Source organism: Balearica regulorum, chromosome 1 (assembly GCF_011004875.1).
Source record: "Balearica regulorum gibbericeps isolate bBalReg1 chromosome 1, bBalReg1.pri, whole genome shotgun sequence".
Taxonomy (NCBI): domain Eukaryota; kingdom Metazoa; phylum Chordata; class Aves; order Gruiformes; family Gruidae; genus Balearica; species Balearica regulorum.
The window spans coordinates 204939622-204961201 of record NC_046184.1 but is presented as its reverse complement, the minus strand read 5'-3'; the positions used below and the strand labels follow the sequence as shown (position 1 = coordinate 204961201).

The following is a 21580-nucleotide window of genomic DNA, read 5'->3' as shown; positions in this document are numbered from 1 at the left end:
GACAAAGTCTGCATTGCACTTCTAACCTCCCACGTATTTCAGTGTGGCTTGGTCTAGTTCTAGAATAGGATGGGTTTGTTACAGGAATCTGAAATCACAGGGAAGTTCTCATGAAGGTAACTCTAAAGGTCAAGGATGATGCATGCTGTTATGCAGTCAGAGTTTGTTCCCCACTAATATTAAGTGGTTTGTGTAACTCAGTGCATGCTTTATTAGAATATTCAAATAAATACAAATCTGTATTAATGAAACAGGTGATTGTCAAAAGTGGTGTGCACATTAAGAGCCTATTGTGATACAAACCAGTGTAATATAGCAGCTGTAGGTATGCATCATTTGAATCTGATATTCATTATCTGGATGAATGATGGATATTCACTTTAAATTTATCATGAACACAGCCACAGATGGAAATAAGATGGAGTAAACGTCTGCAGTTATCTGTTAACTGGTGTGCTTCATCATTTAATAGCTGAATGACTTATGATCATGTAGTTCAGAACACCTCTAATTAATTTTTGAGTTGAGTCTTTATTCTCAACCTCAAACTATGGTTTATTAATAGGTCAACATAAAGAGCTTGCTAAAGTGTAATGTGTGGCTGCGCAAACATATTTGGAAGCACACAGTTCATTGCTGGATGTCAGATGTTTTACCTGCCTACCCAACTAATTGAGAATCATATCAGAAAACTAGAAAGACATTGTAATGAATGAGACAGACAGTGACCTCCAAACAGACATAGCTGAATTAGAACTGATGAACTTGATATGAGTAGATTCACAGTGTCATTTTAAATATAACACAGTTTAACTCATTTTCCAGATCTTGACAATGTATTGCGACCACTAAAAGCATAGGAAAGATTGTCAGGTGAATTTTAACTTGTTTTCTCTGTACAAGCCTTATTAGAGTAGCAGATTTATTGAAGGATATTCTTTATACAAAGAAGCATTTTGGCTCTGAGTGCATGCAAAATGGGCATTCTGGCACCTAAAATCTCTCTTTAATGTCCTTGAGGAGCAAGAGGTGGTATGAGGAGAGAAGAGGGAAGAGATTTTTCCCAAGCTATAAATGAAAAATCACCCTCCTCTTTCTTGCCAAAGAACAGCAAAGATAAATTTAAGCCACAATTTCATTTGAAAATGTAAGTTCCTACAGATTTCTGTGTCTCAAAATAATAACTATTATAGGCTGAATAATGGTGTATAGTGTGTCAGAATTCAGTGAGTCTTTAGGCCTCAAAAGCTTTTAGGCTTTTGATAGTCCAGTTTTGACAAATATGCCAGGATCATTTATGAAGATATTCTTTCTACATCAATCTATAATATCAGGTGACAGAACTAACTTCTGGCCTGCCAGCCTTTGTGCATGTTAACTTCATCCTCTGTTGCAATAGGGCAGAACTGAGCCTTAAGTCCCTGTGGTTTATTCCTAATAAATGTTAAAGTGTTCACTTACAGAAATTCCTATGTAAAAAAAAAAAAAAAAAAAAGATATCAAAAAACCCCAAACCAAAACCAAACCACACACACACACAAAAAACCCAAAAACCCAACAACATAAATTGCCAGTGAAACGCAAATCATGCTGTGTTTTGTTCCGCTTCTATAAAGAAGGAAGATGATCTGGCACAATTTTATGCTAAAGCAGGAGCTGCTTATTTACTGATGAAGAATATGCCCTCAAAACAGTATCTTTGGTACTCCATGCTCTCAACCTCTCAGTAAGTACACAATGTGAAATAAAACAGATTCTGGAAAAACACTCAGCTCCCCTGACTTGAGTTTTTTTTCTCAGCTGAGGTCCAGGAGTACTTTCATCTCTTCTTTCCCAAAATGCACAAGATCTCCATTTTTTTTTTCCTAAGATTCTGCTAATTCCCCTGTTACTGTTCTTTTATTTCTGTGGACATATCTTTTGTTGGATTTCCCAGGAATAAAGCTTACATATACAACTGTTCAATCAGAAGAGCTGGTACATGTCAAAGTCTGATTTTTCATTTTAAGGTAATCACTCAGATAAACGTAGAACAGTGGCAAAGCTTACATAAACAAAAGAAATATTTTTGAATAGGCTATGTCAGTCTTTTTATAATACTTATCTGTACCATGTGGACCTTGGCATAATGATTACATTTAATAGATCTTTTTAGAACTGCTCTTTCTTTCAGATTTTGCTGGGGAAAAAATGCACTAGTTAGTTAGGAAAAAACAATTGCTAAAATGGGCTATATAGGGGTTTTCTGTGTTGTGATTTTAGACGATTGGAAATTCTGACAGTTGTAATGGTGATGGACAGGAACAAAAGTAGCAGTGATTTTCAAAAATACAACTCTTCATTGTCTTCCAAATGTGAAGATTTCGATAGATTAACATACTGAGAGAGCGGAAGGACTTGACACGAATTAGTCATTTTTGTATGTGTGGAATTTAACAGTCCTTAAATGGCTCATTCTGGATAAAAGAAAAACAGAAAAATGACCTTTATCTTTGTCACCACTGCAAATCACGTTGTTCCACTGTTCCAGTGATGCGTAGAGGTGGAAATAACGGAGATGAGTACAATAGACTTTTCCATAGACTGAGTTTTCCAGGTCATTTAATTCTCTCTAGTGTCTTCAGAACCTTTCCAACAGAGCTAATGATAACAGATTGCCACATTATTCTGTTCGTGGTGACCTGTTTGGGTAGCTGCCAAAAATTCTACTCATTCAAAACTAAGGGGGGAAAGAAGTGTTTACTGAATTCATTTCTAATGGTTTCTATAATGTATTCAAGAAAAATAAAATAATATATTGTATTATTGAGTACTTCATGTGTTAAGTAATGATTTGATTATTTTGAAAATTGATACTTTAGATCTGGGTTGCTGCTCTGCTGCAGCTGGTTTTGAATTTTCCTTGCAGACTCTGGCCTTCTGCCAGTTCAAGTTCCATGGGGATAGTTCCCCCAATCTAACAAGGTTGTTTTTTCAGCATATAGCCAGCTAAAGCGATCCACACTAACTCTATCCTTGCTAAAAGAGAAATAGCTGTGGCTCTGAAGGTGATGAATGTAGCTTTTTCCTGGGACTTGTGATTGCTTTTGGGGTGCTTGAGCTTAGAAAAGTGCAAAGGAGAAAGTCTCACCACCTGTGCATATAAAGGCATTCAGTCTCAGACATTGATCATTTTAGATTTTACCCTAATTGTTTGTATCTCTAGCTTTAACACAATTTTCCCAGAACCAAGAAGCTTGAAATGAGATACACCATGTGATTTTTGCCATGAAAAGATGAGCCTGCATTTAATTAGTGAGTTTGATTAAATAAACAAATAGAAATCTGTCCATTGGCTCCTTGAATATTCAGTCTTTCTCCATTCCAATCAGAACAAAATAATTTTGTAAAAGAGATTCTTCCTGGGAGTTCTGCTTTTCAGATACCTTGCTGTTGTGTGTTACTTCTACCTGATTTTGAAGAGCAATAGGGATCTAAATTTCTAAATATTTACTGTTTATTCAAACTGATTCCTAATCTTAGGTGTTTGAAAAAGATTTGATTTTTTTTGTTTAAACTGCATTTAAGTTCCTATAGAAATGCAAGATATGTCATACTTGTTCCATATCAATGCAAAATTCAGGTTAAGAGTATTACCAAAGGTTGGTTACTATACACCAATGATTCAGTTAGGCTTTGCATGTATAAGTCTTTGTTTTCTATCTTAGGACTCATGTTCAAGCTTGTGTTGAGCATGTAAGTCACCCACATAGCTCTCCCTTGATTATAGATTATAGAACTTGAAATACTAGAGGGGGGAAATGCCATCAAATCTATTTTAGAAGTCAATTCTGTAATCAGAAAAGGTTTCTTTGGGAGTCTGTGCCATACATGAAAGGCTCAAATGTCAATAATATATAAAGAGTTTTGCCTGCTGGATGTAGCGTGTGGCAGTTCAGCAGCTGCTTTGCTCGCAGCTGAATCATCTCACAGGAGTAACAACTTCCTTCTCAGGGTGGGGAGAGCATAAGAATCTCTTATGCTGGGGAATCATAAGAGATATTACAAGTAGTAAGGTTGATTGCATCACACTAATTTTAAAAGGAAGGTTTAAAAGGTTTTGGACCTGTATGTTTGACATCTCGTTGCCAATGGGCATGCTTGTATTCTCTAAGGATTCACGTTTTCAAGGCCTGAAATGGCTATAGTGATTCTGTTCTTTCCTACCCATGTGTTTGCAATAGAAATAACTAGAATATCAGAGCGTTTAGACTTTGAACCCATTTACTTGTAGACTTAAATTTTATGTTATACTAAATTGCTTAATTTTAATTTTGTGATGAACTCTTATATTTGGCAGCTGCATAGGTTTGCAAAGGTTTAATTGCTATAAAATTAAGACTTGATGTTAACATAAAAAATTTTAGAGTCTTCAGATTAATGTCTGAAGTCCTGTTAGACTGTAGTCCTGAAATATTCAATATTAGTATCATTTTCATTAATACTGAGTACATAACTTGATGGATTAAATGGTGATATATATGTTTACAGTTCGCTACAGACTAATGAGAATCTAATGTGTAACATATTAATAGTGTTTCACTGCCTTCTGTTATAGCAGAATGGGGAAAATAGAAATACTATTTTAAGTAATCATTAAGTAATTAATCATGTTTCAGATCTGCTATAAATCTTTCTCCCTAAAAGAGGCCATTTTTTTATACATCTCAACGTGATCTAAAGAAGATTTTATCCTAAGATAGTTACTTAGGCTCAGTCTGACATTACAACAAAGCCTAACCAATGAAAAAGCACTGCAAAACAAGTTCTTTCCTTGCTACCCTCCCTTCCCTGTAGCAGATCTAGAGATTATATAGCCAATGCATAATTGGGGAAAACTTTTTTTGTTTTGTTTTCTTTCGTTTCATTTTGGTTTGTGGCTAAACCAGAATACTAGATGTGAGGGAAATTTCAAGGTAGCAAGAGTTCCACTTTCTGTGGCAGCTTGCTATCAGATTGGCTTTGCTATCACACTAAGCCACAAAGCAGCCTTGATTTTCAAAGCGGGGAAGATCCCTGCACTGATATAGCATCAGAAATCCCAATGTGAACAGAACCGAACTGCGTGCAGAGCCACTCGACTGCGGGTGCCACGTGTCACTGGTGAGTGATTACCTACTTTTGCAAAACTAAGTGGGGTAGGGCCTCACTCCTACTTGTCTGATTTTGGGGAGGCACCACGTTCTTCAGGAAAGCAGCAATGGGTCAAGCCCGTCAAGCCATTAAGGTCCAAACAGTCTCCAGTGTTTGTTAGAAGCCGCTCTAAAACTTTCATAAAGACCAAATATGCCTACTTTCCCACAGTGAACATGAAAACCCAGTCTCTCACCTGGCCGTGGCATGTCCAGCTGTGCCCCTTGCACCACTGCAGCCAGGCTGAGATCAGCAATGGGGCAGCCACTCGTTCACGACGGGGATAGATGCAGGCAGATGGATCTTGGAAGATGGATGTGAAGATAGTGCACATCCACACATCCTTTCCTAAGAAACGAGCGGGAGAAAGTCTTGTATTGTTAGCCATATGCACTTTGTGAGTAGTGAATGCAAATGTTCAAAGTGACAAGCATCTGAATCTTGACCGTGTCTTTTCAGATATTGTATAACTCTTACCATTTTATATGGAATACAGATATTTAGGTGATAGTCAGCTGTAGAAATCCCTGAGCTAGAGGTAGTTTTGGAAGATGCACATATTTTTCATGATTTTTTTTAAGTATAAAAAACTGATGGACTGAAACTGATAATAAAAATCCATTGAGAGAGTTTAAGTCTCATGTAGGTTTTTCATTATCCAGTTTATACAGGCACAACATTTCAGAATAACTACATACAAACATGTGTGTATCTGGCTTTGTGTTACATTCATATATATTTCAAGTTTTCAGAAGTAATTGTACAACATAGGTTTGTAATTGTTGTTTTGGTTTGGTTTATCTCCCTAGACTTGAAAAAAAAATGCTAAAATGCCATAAAAATACTTTTACCATGCTGCCTTTTACATGACTAGACAGAGAGATAAAGGGGCTGTCAACACACTGATTTTGTCTCAGGTTTTCAAACCTGAATCCACGTTCATAACTCAAGTCTTGGAAATATCTACATGATTTAAAATTAGTTTTGTTTGCATAGCATGCAGATTTTTTTAGAAGGCTTCTAGGCTACAAATAGCAAAATATAACACTTCTTTAAAAGTTTAATTCTCTAGACTGTAAACTAGAGAAGAGGTCTTGGTGAATGGGATATATTTCTGATGTTTCCAAAGCTTTTAAGAAAATAGTATAAAATCCATAGCGTCACACCAAACTTGAAACACTACATAGTATAATGGAGACTCTGAAATAAGCATTGAACATACCTAATATGCAGCATAACTGCCTTATCATCAGTTTTTTGGGAAAAAAATATTACTTCTGCTTTGACAGGATGAGAAGGACCAAAGCTCAGTATTATTTGTTGTCATTATACTCATTATTGGTATTTATCTGTTATAGCAGGGGTATTTTTCCTACCTAAAGTCCTCAGAATGAAATCTATTTTCATCCTTTTAATAACATATGCAGTGGGGTTTCTAAAGAAGTTTTATAATTAATTCTTTCAAATTCATGTGAACATTGTTATTGTCTTAATCTAATATTTGGTACTGGTAGAAATGAGCTGCAAAATACTTAATGACATTTTACAAGTACTGTCTTATCAAGTTTGTCATTGCCACCTGACACAAGCAATTTTAGAAGTCAACAGTCTTGTTAGTGAATGTTAATGAATTTGGCAGTCACACGTAATTGGCTCTTACCTTGATTTTCATGTCTTTTTATGGGATTGCGTGGGGGCTTTTTGAGAGTATAGATTTCAGATTTATTGATTGTGCAACTGTAAAATCACTTCTTGTAATTGATGTGTGCCTGGATTTTCTGTCACAAGAAATAAACTAGATAACTTCCAAATCTGGTAAAGTAGCTCCGTATAAAAAGCAAAGTTCATAAAATCATAGTGTTCAGATAGAAGAAGGACACTGGGCAGTCTTGAAATCGTCCAGGGATGGAGACTGTACAACCTCTCTCATCTTGTGCCACTGCCTGACTGTCCTTATGGTGAAAAAGCTTCTCCTTACATTCAGGCTGAACCTCTCTCGTTTCAATTTATACCTGTTGTCTCTCATCTTCCCAGCTTTCACTGCTCTGAAGAGCCAGGCTCTGTCTCCTCAATGACCTCCCCACAGGCACTGGGGGCTGCTGGTAGGCCCCCCCAAAGCCGTCTCTGTTCCAGGCTGAACAAGCCCCGCTCCCCCAGACTCTCCTCATGGAGCAAGTGCTCCAGCCCTCACCATCTTGGTGGCCTCCCCTGGACTCCCTCCACTTGGGGGGACCAAATCCAGTTGATCACTGTCTGTCATGTACTGAGTGGCCCAAAACTGGATGCAGTATTCTAGATCTGGAAATTCTCAGAAAAATGGAAAATAGGACATTCTTTATCTTCATAAGACAAGATTCAGAAACATGACTGAATTGGCACTTTTTTTCTGATTTGAGACCAACTTTAATTTACAGTAGCACGAATCAGACTCTTACTGATGTACCAAAAGCAGAATTTGGCCTTCAGACACACGCATCCCAAGGGATGTTAAATTTCTTTCAAAAGAGGTTCATATGTAACTTCTCTTAAAAATTCCTGAATTCAGAAATATCAGAAGGTAAGAACCACAATGATCTATATGAGACGCAAGAGTTACAGCGAATGGATCCTGTGAATAAATGACTGCACTTTTTTGACACTCTCTTTCTGGGTGGTTGTTTTTTAAATTACTTTTTATGAAACATTAAAAGCATTGGACTGTCTATTTATTGTTAAAAAATAGTGTGTATTCTCTGTGATTTAATAGCTGAAAGCTGTAGATCACCATTTATTGTAGCAGAATAGAGGAGAAACGTAGCTTTTTCAGTGTTTCTCTTCTTTTACAAAATCTTTTCAATAAATTCTTAATTTAAAAGAAGGTTGCAGCTTTCCTAAAATATTACTATGAATTCTGGGATTTAAGTAATTGAAACACAAAAAGTAAAATTTAATTTTAAACCTGTTGCCTCAAACATATTGTAATTGAATATTTTTTTTAAAATATTATCTCAGATAGATGAATGAAATCATAGCGACCACAAGGTTTCAATATGACTGATAAAAGAAGTAACTGATTTCTCTACTAAATAAAAAATGTGGAAGGGAACATATATATTGAAGACCAGTCTTGATAGAAATGTTATTCGGTGGGCTGAATATGTTCTGGATTTCAAGAAAATTCATGTGTGGCTGCGTGCAGTAGAGAAAGAGGTATTGAATGCTGTAAAACCAGGGGTTTGATAGAGATTTTATCCCCATTTTTACCAAACTGTCCAAGCCACTGTCCTTCAAGAAAGCTCTTTCATGAATTGAAAAGGTGAAAAAAAAAAAAATCAGCATAATTTTTTTTAATACAGTAACTGAATAAAAGTGATGATAGGTTACCAGATATAAAGTGCAAGGAGTCTTTTATACAACATATACTTAAATTGTTTATAAGCACTAGGCAATATAGAAATAAATTTAGGTAAACGACTATTTCTAGCAAGGAAAACACATCATCTAAATGTCCTAACAGTAATACTAGTTAGCACTTAAGATGTTTTATGCAGCAAAATTCAATTTCCAGAATTAGATACTGAAAATCCTTCACCCTAAGTTAGTTAGTTTAAACTGAAACCCTTGTTTAAACCTTGATTTGTGCAAACGTATAAAGTTTCAAGACACTTAACTGTAAGTAGAAGGGGAACACAATGGCACCGCACGTGTCTGCAGTTCCTTGGCAAAACTCACTTCAAACTGAGAGAAAACTTGCTTAGGTTTCTGTAGTGAACGTGAGATGAATGTTTCATTTGTTCAAAGTGAAAGAAATCTTCTTTTTATTTTCAAAATTAGGAAAAGAAAGATGAAGGGACATCTCAATTTCTGCATATAAACCAAATGTATCTTCAGTAGCATGATTGACTGGATTCTGCAGTGTGGGAAAATACATTCTTATCCTGCAGATTTCCTTACCCACTTCCCTGTAGAGATAACATGCTGTTCTGAAGAGGTTGCTAAAGATATAAATGTGGTGCATATAACTCATTCTTCTTCAGGCAAATTTTCATTTTTGCTGATAGTTATTCTGGAGCATTCAGTAAAGATAAAATTAGCTACACAAATTTCAGTAAATAGTCTCTCAGCTCAGTTTCAAGGCTACCCTCTGAGTATTTCATTTGTATCTGCAATACTTTGATGTATCCATGAGAGTCCCACCCCTCAAGAATTTATACAAGTGTTTCTACCCAAGTTCATTTATAAAATCAGTAATTGTGCTTTTTTAATATCAAATCTAGTTTTGATAATTAACATGTATTTAAGGAGAGTTATTCAGTTTTCAATATCTCTTGATCCATAGATCTTAGTTAACTATTTTTGTAATGCAAATTTTCAAAGAGATTCCTGTCCTACTATCCATAGATTAGGAAAAAGGTATGACTTCATTGCCTTCTTGAGTTTAAAAATGAAAGCTAGGTTGATATTTGGGGTAGAGAACATTCAGCATTAATTATCTGGTTCAATTTGCCTGGCCCTGAATATTATATTTTTACCCTAGGCAGGAACTGCTTAGTTCACAGACTTGGTGAAAAGTAATTCATAGTATTTATTAAGATAAATGCAACATGTCATAAAGTAAAAATAAAATTGATTTTTTTTTTTCATTAAAGATCTCTTTTACTCTGTAAGTCATACACAAATGAAATTTCGCTAACTTTGGGAAGACATAGGAAAGGAACTTAGTCTCTTGATCAAGAAAATAATCTCTATACAGAAACTGGAAATACAAAAGCTATTCCATGTCATTCAGGGAGTCAGAAATATGTCTCCACTGGCTTCTGCAGGTGAAAGTTCCAGCTAGCATATGCGCTTATATCAAAATTCGTTTATTATATCCTATGAATAATACTGTTCACTGGAAATCCAGAGCTATTGCTGAGAAGGAACTCAAAAGGTTGTAAGTAATATAGTAAAGTAGCACTATGCTTTTCTCATTACAGAGTAGTTACAAACCACAATCTTTCACCTTCTCTCTTTCTCTTTGATTTCATAAATCAACTGACATTAACTATCCCAGTTCAATGACCTATCTGATAAAATGCTTATGAAGAATCTCAAGTATTTTACAGGCTAATTATATAATTATTTGTATAAACAGAATCATTGATCCCAACTGTTGGAATAAAAAGAAAGGCAGAACAACAGAAAATATAGCAGAAAAATCTGAATCACTAGATTTCATACTATAAAAGATCTTGAAAGTAGAAAGTCTATAAAACAATCAACTAAAAACCTAGTTCAAATTCCACTGTAGTTAATAGCAAGGGTTGCATAAGTCCATGAAATTTATAGAAATTTAAAGAAAAGCATACAGTCTGTCTGAAAAGTAGAATCCTATAAAAATTCTATATATGCATTATTTTAAAAGATAAAATCTCTACTGACATTACAGGGAATTTGGAGTGAGCATATTAATTTTCACTAAAAAAGCATGTGTTAATTCAGACTTAATAGTTGAAGAACTGAGTGGCGATATGGATTCATGGAAAGCCAGAAAATGTAAAGTAGCATGGAACTAGATCTTGAAGGTGCAGTGTATCCCTTCTTGTGTTTCTGTATCAAATAGACAAAAAAAAAAAAAAAAAAAAAAAAAGAAGAAAAAACCAATCAACAAACAAACCAGCCAACCTCATTAAAACTCTGCAGTGACTAATCAGTTTGGTAGCCATAAGGGAATTTTTATGGTATCTCTCAAGGTGAATTAAACACACATTTGAGCTTAAATAAAATATAAATAAAATTAATGAACAATGCACTGGGCAGAGTCCTACCGCAATACACAGTTCTACATGAAGTCTGCAAAGATGCATCACCAGCAGATCCCTTATACACCTTTGTGCCATCGCCAATTCCAAGAGTGGTTGCATGGAGCACCTCAGCCCACCATGGGTCCATCCCCCAGCCCAGCTCTGCTGCCCAAGGGTGTCCCCTGAGCTTGGGCCCCAGAGCTCCCGTGGCCGCAAGACAAATCTGAGGCTGTTTCTTATCTCATCACCAAGGGAAACCTCACTCCCTTGCAAGGAGTCCTTCTGTCTCTGCCATTCCTGCTTCCAGCCAATTTAAGGCCTTCTTGTAGCTGGGCCTTCTTGCCCTCTGTGCCAGATCATTCCTCAGTCACAAATAACTGCTAAGCAGTTACAATAAGAATTTCCCCTTCATAGCTAAAACACATTTTAGGATTTGGGAGTGGAGTAGGAAAGGGAGGGTGGCAGAAAGCCCTTAGAAGAGAATCTGATTAAAGCAATATCAGTTTATAAATGAACAATTCATTCTCTGAGGAAAACCCAACTGAGTTCATGGAATGACTGATCACATCATGTCAATAGGGAAACAAATGGCCCAGTATAAACATTGTGTGAAGATACAGTGAAAAAGATGGACAGCTGTGCCAGACAATCTCCCAAACCATTTAGTAAATAGAAGGTATGCCACACATTGCAACCTTTTAACTCACTAGAATGGTGTGGGTACCAGAGCACAAAAAAACAACAGGACAACCAAAAATATTAATTGCATAAAATTGCATCAAAGAAAAGAAAAGAAAAGAAAAGAAAAGAAAAGAAAAGAAAAGAAAAGAAAAGAAAAGAAAAGAAAAGAAAAGAAAAGAAAAGAAAAGAAAAGAAAAGAAAAGAAAAGAAAAGAAAAGAAAAGAAAAGAAAAGAAAAGAAAAGAAAAGAAAAGAAAAGAAAAGAAAAGAAAAGAGAAAAAAAGAAAAGAAAAGAAAAGAGAAAAAAGAAAAGAAAAAGAAGAAAAAGAAAAAAGAAAAAGAAAAAGAAAAAGAAAAAGAAAAAGAAAAAGAAAAAGAAAAAGAAAAAGAAAAAGAAAAAGAAAAAGAAAAAGAAAAAGAAAAAGAAAAAGAAAAAGAAAAAGAAAAAGAAAAGAAAAAGAAAAAGCCTAGTGAGATAAATGTGGCTGAACAAGTTCAAGGGGCCACCATTGTCTGCTTCTCTGTTTTTAATGGTTAAGTAAAATCCATAGCATAGGTGATGGTAGTGTAGCTGCTGACTAAATAACCATCTAGGTCATACAGGAAGCATAAGGGATTGTGTGAGAATTAGATTGGATTATTAGGTAGGAGGACGGAATTTCCACTTCTGCCTTTGCTTTTCTTATGGACTATATGATTGAGCAGCAGAAGAATAGGAGATTTTTAAACATTGGTTTTATTACTTATTTTTATTTTCCCTTTTGTAGAAAGGAAAATGAACGTATACCATTATCCTACTGAGTTTCTATGAAGTCATCAGCATCAGCATTATTAAAACGCCAATATGTAGATCATAATTTGTACAAGAGGCTTATTTGTGAACATAGCAAGAGAGCAATAATTCAACTGGGGATGAAGAATGAGTCTATTTTAAACCCAAATGCTTTTCTTTAATATTTTTATGCTTGTATGAAATCTATCAGTATTTTTTCACAGTAAAAACAAATAAAATCTTACTAATTCTTTAGACCTCAGTATAAGTAACTATGAAATGGCCCTATTTGAAAATGTGGTAATTGTCATACATAAGTAATCAGTCATGTTGCTAAATTTAAAAATAATTTGGCTGATGAAGAAGAAATGTGTGTTTTTCTTGCATAGTACATTCATTTTCCATAACAAATTAGTGCCCGCATAAATTCAGTCTTCCAGACAAATGAATGTTCAGTTAAATGAGAATCTGGAACTTGCACATTAAAATAAATGCAACTGTACTGATCTTAGCAACTAAGTTAACAGATGCATATGCAGTAGTGTCTATTTAGCCGGTAACATATACATTGTACATTGTATGTAGTTAAAATACACTTATTACAAATGAGTGTGCATTTTTCAATTCAAGATGTATAAGGTTAGAAATGCATGCATGAATTAGAGAGCTTGATTTCTTTATTTCTATTTAACTGTGCTTATACAAAACTTGCCATTTGTGAGACCGCCAGTCCAAGATACTAATTTTTAAAAAGATAAATTGAAAAAAGGAGGCACTCTTCTTCCATACATTTTACTTGCAGGCCTAAGGCACGTTGGCTTTGAGCCTTGTTGCTGAGTCTCTGTTTGTAATCAGTGGAAAGAAATAACAGAACATAATTCAGTTCAACCAACATCTAAATCATCCTCAGGGTGTCTGTCAATAAAAGGAACCTGGGATGCCTCGTCGGAGTGAATTGGCCCAGTATTACATGTTAAACTTCATTTGGCAACACTCTACAATGTCGTGTTACAGAACTCATCTTGTTAACTTTTTGCAAAATGGGGTATGCAGAGAATGTATTACAGGATTTTATGTTGACACTCTGTAAACCTTAATAAATATAAACTGTGTTTAGTGTGAAATAGTTTTATTCAGAGTATGTGCTGTTTGTATTATGCATTCAGCCCTTATCATAGAACTCTTTTATTATGAAGTGCTGAGGAAATTACATCCTTACGGTTAGCAAAACAGAACTTCACAATTCTTATTATAAAAGCCTTTTGTCATCATTTGACTTTTCTTCAAGAGCAGTTACTCCCAACAGATGTCCCTCAATCAACTGGCCTAATTTGAGTCTTATTTAACTGTTAGAGCCTTCATTAACTTTACGGGACTATACATAGGTGGTCAAGACTGTAGTCAACTTCTGACCCATATCTACTAACACATAGTTATATTTGCCACTTCTGCTGCAATATTCTGATTTCAATGCCCTTCATTCACTTACCACAATTCAGTCCACCATTGAAAGCTTCTGCTTAACATTTGGGTGTGAAATGTGTTCGCTTTTCTAGGTCCTGGATGTTCCTTCTCTGCCATCTGTTTAGAGCTTGTTCGAAGACATGTTCTTTGAGCATGAAGTCAAGGTATAATAATGTTGGACGGAAAAACTGCTCAACTCATGATGGTTTAAATCAAATCTGGTTCCAAATGATTTATTGATTTATTGATGACACATAATTAACCAGCAATGAATGAACCGTATATTCAGGGTCAATATCAACATTACAAAAGATAAACCACAATGCTAGACATATATAAAATTGTAAGAAACCCCTTTAAATTTCTAAACAGACTTTTATAACTAATCCCCAGAAACGTGAATTGCACACACTTGCACAGCTGCCTGTGTGCTCTGGCTTTGCCTGCACCCTACCAGCCCACCTGTGGGTGAGACAGCCCCCCATGGGTGCACACCCGAGGTGTGGGTCCTGCACTGCAACCTGCACCGCTGGTGCCCTGGCTGCAGGCGGCTCCCCGTGGCCCCCGACGGTGAGGATGCTCTGCCAGCCCTAGGCAGAGACCGCAGTGACAGCAGGGCGACTCTGGCATTCTGAAACCACCGTGGACTTTTTGTACTTCTGTTCAAACTCACTTCCTTGTTTCCAAAAATCTCTTGGTAACCCCTGTTTACTATTTAACCTAGCAGTCACTGGCATCTTCCTCTCCAGGGCTGTCAGCATTTGGGCAAAGAGGCTCTCGGACCGTGCTGGGTAATCCATTCCCATGGCATGCAGTCCCGCTGCTGCTCTCCCAGCTACTATCTATGGCAAGGGGAGCAGGTGGGCACCCCGCATGGGAGCAATCCCACTTACCTGTTATTGTCTTCTGCTGCTTCTGTGCCAGACTTCTGTTTCTACCCTGCAAGGGAGAGAAGAACTTAAAGAAGTCACTGGGCTGCGGGGTGCAGGTGGGTTTTTTGGAGGGCTCTGAACCTGCTGAAAGAGTGTGGGGGAAGTCCTAACACCATAGTGAAGGAATAGGAAGCAGTGCATCTTGATTTGGGTGCTACAGGATCTCTTACAGCCACGCAGGAGAAGCTTAGAAGTCTGTTCTGTAAATGTTTTGACTTACAGTCAGTCTTAAGTCTATGTATATTCACTGGTTTAGGAACAAAGTAGGCTGCTGGGGATGATGATGCTTACATAGGATAGAGGATTCATTATAGAGTATTTACCTTGTGATAACCAATTTGCATTTGTTTATCTTTCCTCTAATTTCCATGTTCTTTATGCAATTCAGCTAGAGTGATTACCAACATTTGAATAAATGGCAGATTTACTGCATCTTGTGCAACAAATCATTCCTTTAAGTCATTGTGCTAATCATCAAATGTATTTACTCTGGAATACAATTCTTATTTAATGGCATTTGTGCTTTGAGATGTGAGAGAGCATTTTATTTATTTTTTATTTCTTTGTTGGCAATTTATTTTTCTGTCAAATAGTGAAACATGCCATACATTGTAGAAGTAATTGAATGTAGCTCAAGAATAGAATAATAAATATTTAGCCAATGTTTTCTTTTGAATAATAATAATAAAAAAAAATCCTGAATTTATTTAGTACACTCTTTCTTTAGTAAGTGTGGATAGTGTGTTTGACAAGGGATTTTGATATTTAGACCCAACAAGAAATCAAATACAGTTGATTATACAGCTACCTACGTACATTTCAAAATTTAAATCCTTGTGTTTTCAAAGGGGAGATTTAATTTTATTTTTTTAAAAAAGATAATACATAGATGGTCAACTCTACTAGCTTTACTAAATTTAAACAGAATTTTTGTATGTTTACACATCTTTCAGTTTGTGTTTGTTTTTATTTTGTATTTTATTTTTAAAAAAACAATGTTTTTTAGCAGTTACAGACTTACATCACCTTTAAAACACTGCAGCTGACTTTACAATAACTGCATGTGATTAATGTCAACCTCCTTATGTCTAAAATTGCCTTTTAAAAATGAATAAAACATTAATTAAGGTTCATCTAAAACAATTCTTGTTTGAACTATAAACTAAAATAGTAACAGGTTAATGTCACTGAGAGCACTGAAGAGCAAGTAATGTGTCCATAGTTTTCTATATTAGCAGAGTTACGTAAAAGCTTTTAATCTAACATCATTTGGAAAAGCAAATGCTTATAACCTTTTTTCAGTTTTAACAGTCTTTTCCCTTTAGAAACTTTAGTGTCTACTTGGATTTGTGGAAAGTATTGTCACTTCATCTTGCTGTGGCCTAAATTCTGTTTTATATACATCAGAGTAAAACAATGGCAATTTTCTGGAAATAATTGCCAAGTAACCTCTGTAAAAAAAAAAAAAAAAAAAAAAAAAAAAAGGATTTTGAGTTGATATCAGTTAAATTACAGCAGAAGATCAAATCATGGTGAGGAAAAGAGTAAGAACTTGCATTCCACACTTCCTTTCTCTTGGTTTCTGAAAGATTTTTTGCATGATTTCATACACTAACCCCTGATCTGTAAAGAAATTGTCAATAAATTTTCTTTGAGGATTTCTCTGAAAAAAGTAAGACTTGAATTTTATTAAAAACAATGAGCTAATTCTCACTATGGAATACATTCAAAAATAAGACTTATTATTCTGTTCTTAGAAGCTATGAGGATTCCTTGTAATGTCAATCTCTCAGTGAAGCTTTGCAAAGATCTTGCCAAATGGAAATATCATTGTCTTCAGAATTTTTATGGAATTAACTATGTCATATTTAACAGAGCAGAATTTTATGTATGAAGCCCATAAGAGTTCAGGCACCTAAAGTATGACACAAGCAAAGGTGAGGAAAGTGGGCTCAGTTCACCTTCCTGCTGAACTTCCACTTAATCACGGAGTTAATTTCACTTAGGGTTTTTAGTTAACATTTCCTTTTTTCCTGTAGCATTCTAATTTTAGACAAACACATCACTGCTATTTTGCCTCTCCACTGCTCCACACCTCAAAAACCACTCAGGATCTGGGTGTTGTCCAATTCAGAAGACAAACCTGAATCAATAATAAGACTGACCTGATGGAATGCAATGGTGCCTCCTTCAGGGCCCTAACACTAGGAGGAAAATTTGACATTTCCACAGGTTATGTGAATGTCCTGTCTACTAGATGAAGAGCAAAGTTCTCTTTATCAATTGTGTTAGTTAAAGTAACTTTTAAAGAGTCTGCTTTTGACTAGAAACTGTTCTCAGGAATTGTTCCTCCAGTCTCTTTTGCTTCCTAGAGGAATCCACACCCTTATTTCACTTCCCAGAATAATCTGTACCTTGATTTATCATTCATCTTAGAAGAGTTTCAAAGGTGGAATTTACCAGGTATCAAATTATGAAGGTAGAAAAGGGAATTCACTGTCCCACATTTGTTCTTGTTGATAGGTTTCCATTTCCTGTAATACAATCAGTGTTGACCAGCTTTGTAACCCCTGCAACAAGAGACTGCGAGCCCTGGAATTCATGGCCATTATTGATTATTTTGGGTGAGAAGTAAAATTGATATGTGTTTCTTGGCATTTGTTTCCACAGCTGAGGTAGACGTGCAATATGCACCTCTTCTGGGAGGAGTCTTTTAAACAAAACTAATTAAAAAATCATGATACTTTTATTTAAGAAGTTCTATTATTTAGTGACTTATGGGCATTTGTTAGAAGTTTAAGAATGAAAGAAGTCTATTTAATGTAGCTTTCCAATTGGTTAGCATCAGCAGAATAGAAGTGCTTCAGATAGTGTAAGATTTTAATTAAGGTGATAATTACGTTTATTTTTAAATGAAATATCCTGTAACTCAGTTGAGTTTCACGTTTGCAAAGATTAGAAAAATCAATATGCTGCATTTACACTCACAAACTAGAATCGGTGTTGTGAGGTAATAAAACTTTATTTTCACTCTCATGGTATTTTCACTGCTATTTGCATGAAGAGAATGCATTCATGGTGCCTGAGGTGTTGTTCATAACTGCTACAGTTTGTGTGAATCTCAGAAAAAGTTTCCCTTTATATGTGATTCCAGTACATGTGACATGGGTAGACTCATCTGTGTTTGTAGAAACTTCCTTCTTCTTCCCACCTTCCTCAAGTTTGTTTTTTATTATTTCTTTATTTATTAAGTTAATATATGAAATTCAAGGTTTTCTTCATCTTGTGCCATACCCTCATTTCAAAGCCAGGATTACAAACAGAAGTTTCAGAGAATCTCCAGAGGTATCTCCAGAGGGTGACACAAAGCAGCCTTTTATTTTCAATGGCTATGTGAAGAATGAAATCTAATTTACATACTGCATGTGCCTTATGAATATTCCTGATTTTATTTAGATCTAGAGATATCTTGCTCTGCATAAACATCAGGGAGTGAAATTCATAGTGCTTCCTACTGGCATGTATGGTCATTTTGTCACTGCTAAAAATTATGAAAATCTTTGAGAAATAAAGTTTATTGTGATTGATTCTAGTTCATTTGGAATATCTGGCTTGAGCTTTTTGAGTACTAGGTATTTGTATTTTTTCTGAAGATCAGAGTTGTATTTTTTCTCTGTTTCTGTTAAACTCTTCTGAAAATCCAACTAAGGCCAGACACTAAACTTACACAGGCTGCTTGGACAATTCCACTCTACAAAAATGCCTTTGATTCTTTATTGGACATCAGCACTGATTTTGTAGCATTTATCTATAATAAGGATACAACGTAAGATGACTAGAGTAGCAAATATTCTGCTGCATGTATTTTAATTATTGATAAATAGATGTCTACATTGGGGCCCCTGCAGCTATCAACAATACTTGCTTTACTGAAACTGCCAACTGGACAGCTTCAAAGCACCAGAATACCAACAGTAGGCATGAAAGCACTGCAGCGAATTTCAAAAGAAGAGATTCACAGCAGGAGTCTATTGATAACCCGTATCTCAACCCACTCTCTACCGCCCTAGAGGTGACTGTTCGACAAGGACACCCTCCTGCACTGCAGATTCACATGTGCACTGGGAGGGTGGATTCACCTTGAATACTTGCCAGACAATCGTTTGTGAAACTAATGTAATAAAACTGCAGAATACTAATGGGGAAAAAAAAAAAAAAAGAAAAAAAAAGAAAAAAAAAAAAGAAAAAGACTCTGGGATTAAATGCAATTGTCCCCCACATACAAGTAAACAGTAGTAAGCAATCTGTTGTTCCATGGTGATTACATATTGTATTATAAGCGTATTGTAGAGTCTGATATCCATCTTGTAAGTGAAGTATATATGATAAGTCAGACACTACAGAGTATTTTCCACATATATATATATTTATATATTAAAAACAACAGATATTACTTTTATATATCTCTATATTCAGGTGGGACTATATCAGTGCCATTCCCATAGAGATCATCACCCATGTAAAAGATTCAATATATTTTGTGCATTTTAGTTTGATTTTCTTATTTGGAGCAAGAATATTTAGATAGAAAGTAGAATAATGATTCATGGGGACTGTCTCTTAAAAATGTAATCCTTCAATAGACATTTGATCTTGCCCCACTTTTATTTTTCTTTCAAGGTTGTACTTTCATAACCTTTTGGGACAGGTTTTCCCAAGGGAGATATTCTATAAGAAGGAGCAAACATGGCTAAAAAGAGACTAAGAATAGTCTTAGCTCAAGAAGAAGAAAATCCAATTCTTAGTTCAGAGCAAGGTATTAGTAGCAATATAGTATACAATGCTCTCCTTGAGAAAAGTTTCTTCCTTGACATTAAAGAAGGCAAAATCTCCTGGGGACATTCCGATTGGACTCTAGAGGAAAATTTTCAAAGTGAGAACAATCAGCCACTGGAATAATCTCCCCAAGAAGAGGTGGATTCCCCAACATTGGAGACTTTTAAGATTCAGCTGGACAGCGTGCTGGGCCATCTTGTCCAGACCTTGCTTTTGCCAAGAAAGGTTGGACCAGACGATCTTTGAGGTCCCTTCCAACCTGGTACTCTATGGTTCTATGAAAATATTATGGACCGTAGGTAACTCAGGAATGTTTAATACATGTGCTGAGTTCATTAATAACTTGGAGTCCCTATAGTAATTTCATAACAGGTCTTCTAAATCATGACATGTTGAAATTACCAGGAATGCCTATTGGACAATTAAGTTAAGACCTCCAAAATTCTTGCTATTGTGGTTATCCTGACAGCTGTAAATAATTCCTAATAAGATGTAAAATAAACTTCTAGCTTATACTCATACGATTACAAGTATTTTCTATTACTTTCAGAAAATTAATAAGAGGCACTCTGATAAGTAGAAATAATGAGGGGGATTTATTTATCTCTTCTCCTGATTTATGCTAATATGAATGTGTCTGTAGTTTGAATTAGACTGTCTAATGCTGGTTTGGCCAGGATTAGGATTTCTCAAAGGCTTTGCATTCTCACATGGTTACCACTTCCGTTCAGCTATTTCCCCACTGTTGTTTTAGCCTGGATGTTAACACTAATTGCAGAACACTAAATAGTTCATTTTAATCTTTAATAAGTTTACATCTTTTCAAATTGATTCTTGGAGTGTGAAATCTCTGTTGTCATTGCAGTTTAACATCTTAGCATCTCAGAATAGGAATATGAAATTAAGCTTTTTCCATTGTTTTAGAAGATGATTCAGTAACTATTGATATCTGAAAGCATAATGCCCTTTTATGACTTTAAACGCAATTAACACTCATAATTATAAATTCCCTTTATCAGTGTGTATCAGTGCTGACACTGACTGATCTTGGAAAACACCAAGAACAGACAAAGTCCAACATAGTTTTGTAAATGTCAATGTATGACATCACCACGGGGAGTTGGCATCTTTCTGTACTGACAGAATGGAGTCTGTAATTAGAGGTGAGTGACAAGGTGCTTTTCATCGTTGATGAAAAAAGATTTTTGTGTCAAAATATCTCACTGCAGGAACAATTTTTCTCTAAGCATTTCTTGTCCTGAACACATTTTGCATAATAATAGAGGGGAGGAGGGGAGGGCAAAATTATTGCACAGTGTTGCTAAGTGACAAAATAACAGACATTCTGCATTTGAGATAACAAATGTTTGAATGCTATCATATTGTGATATTGACAGATACCATTTAAAGGAAAACTTAATATAGTCACTATTTGAAAAAAAAAATAAAGAAAATCAAGGGTATTAAATTTTTTCAGGCCTTAGTAGGAAGCATTTTAAAATTACTTGAAAAAAGTAAATCATTTAGTTCAGAAATGTGTTTTAAGGCTTTAATCATATGATACATAGCCACTTTAGGAAGATAAATGACCTGAATTATGTTTTCTTGTTTTTTTAAATAGCAGAACACCTACCTGGTCAGTCAGTAGAAGTGATATCAAATGAAATCTGAATTTAGAATGTTTAATAATTGGCCTAGTAAATGGACTTACAGTTATATTAAAAGACTTACAGCTTATATTAAAATTAGTATTTAAACAAATGACTGTGTTTGTGTTATTTTAAATTAAATACAATCTTTGAAGCACTATAGAAACACTGCAGAATGGCATAAGAATGGTTTTCAGAGAAGTACATATCTTCCAGAATGGCATAATCTGAAATTACAGCATGTAGGAAAGTAAACTTAAATTTGATAGACAATGAATGTCTTAAATTTTTATTAAGTCCTGTAGATTTG

At 35.3% G+C, this 21580-nt stretch overlaps 1 protein-coding gene across 2 annotated transcripts in view; it reads left to right on the top strand.

The window, feature by feature from the left end:
- The window catches only part of CNTN5 (contactin 5), a 678480-nt gene that overhangs the window by 196038 nt on the left and 460862 nt on the right, over window positions 1-21580 (top strand). The window lies entirely within an intron of this gene.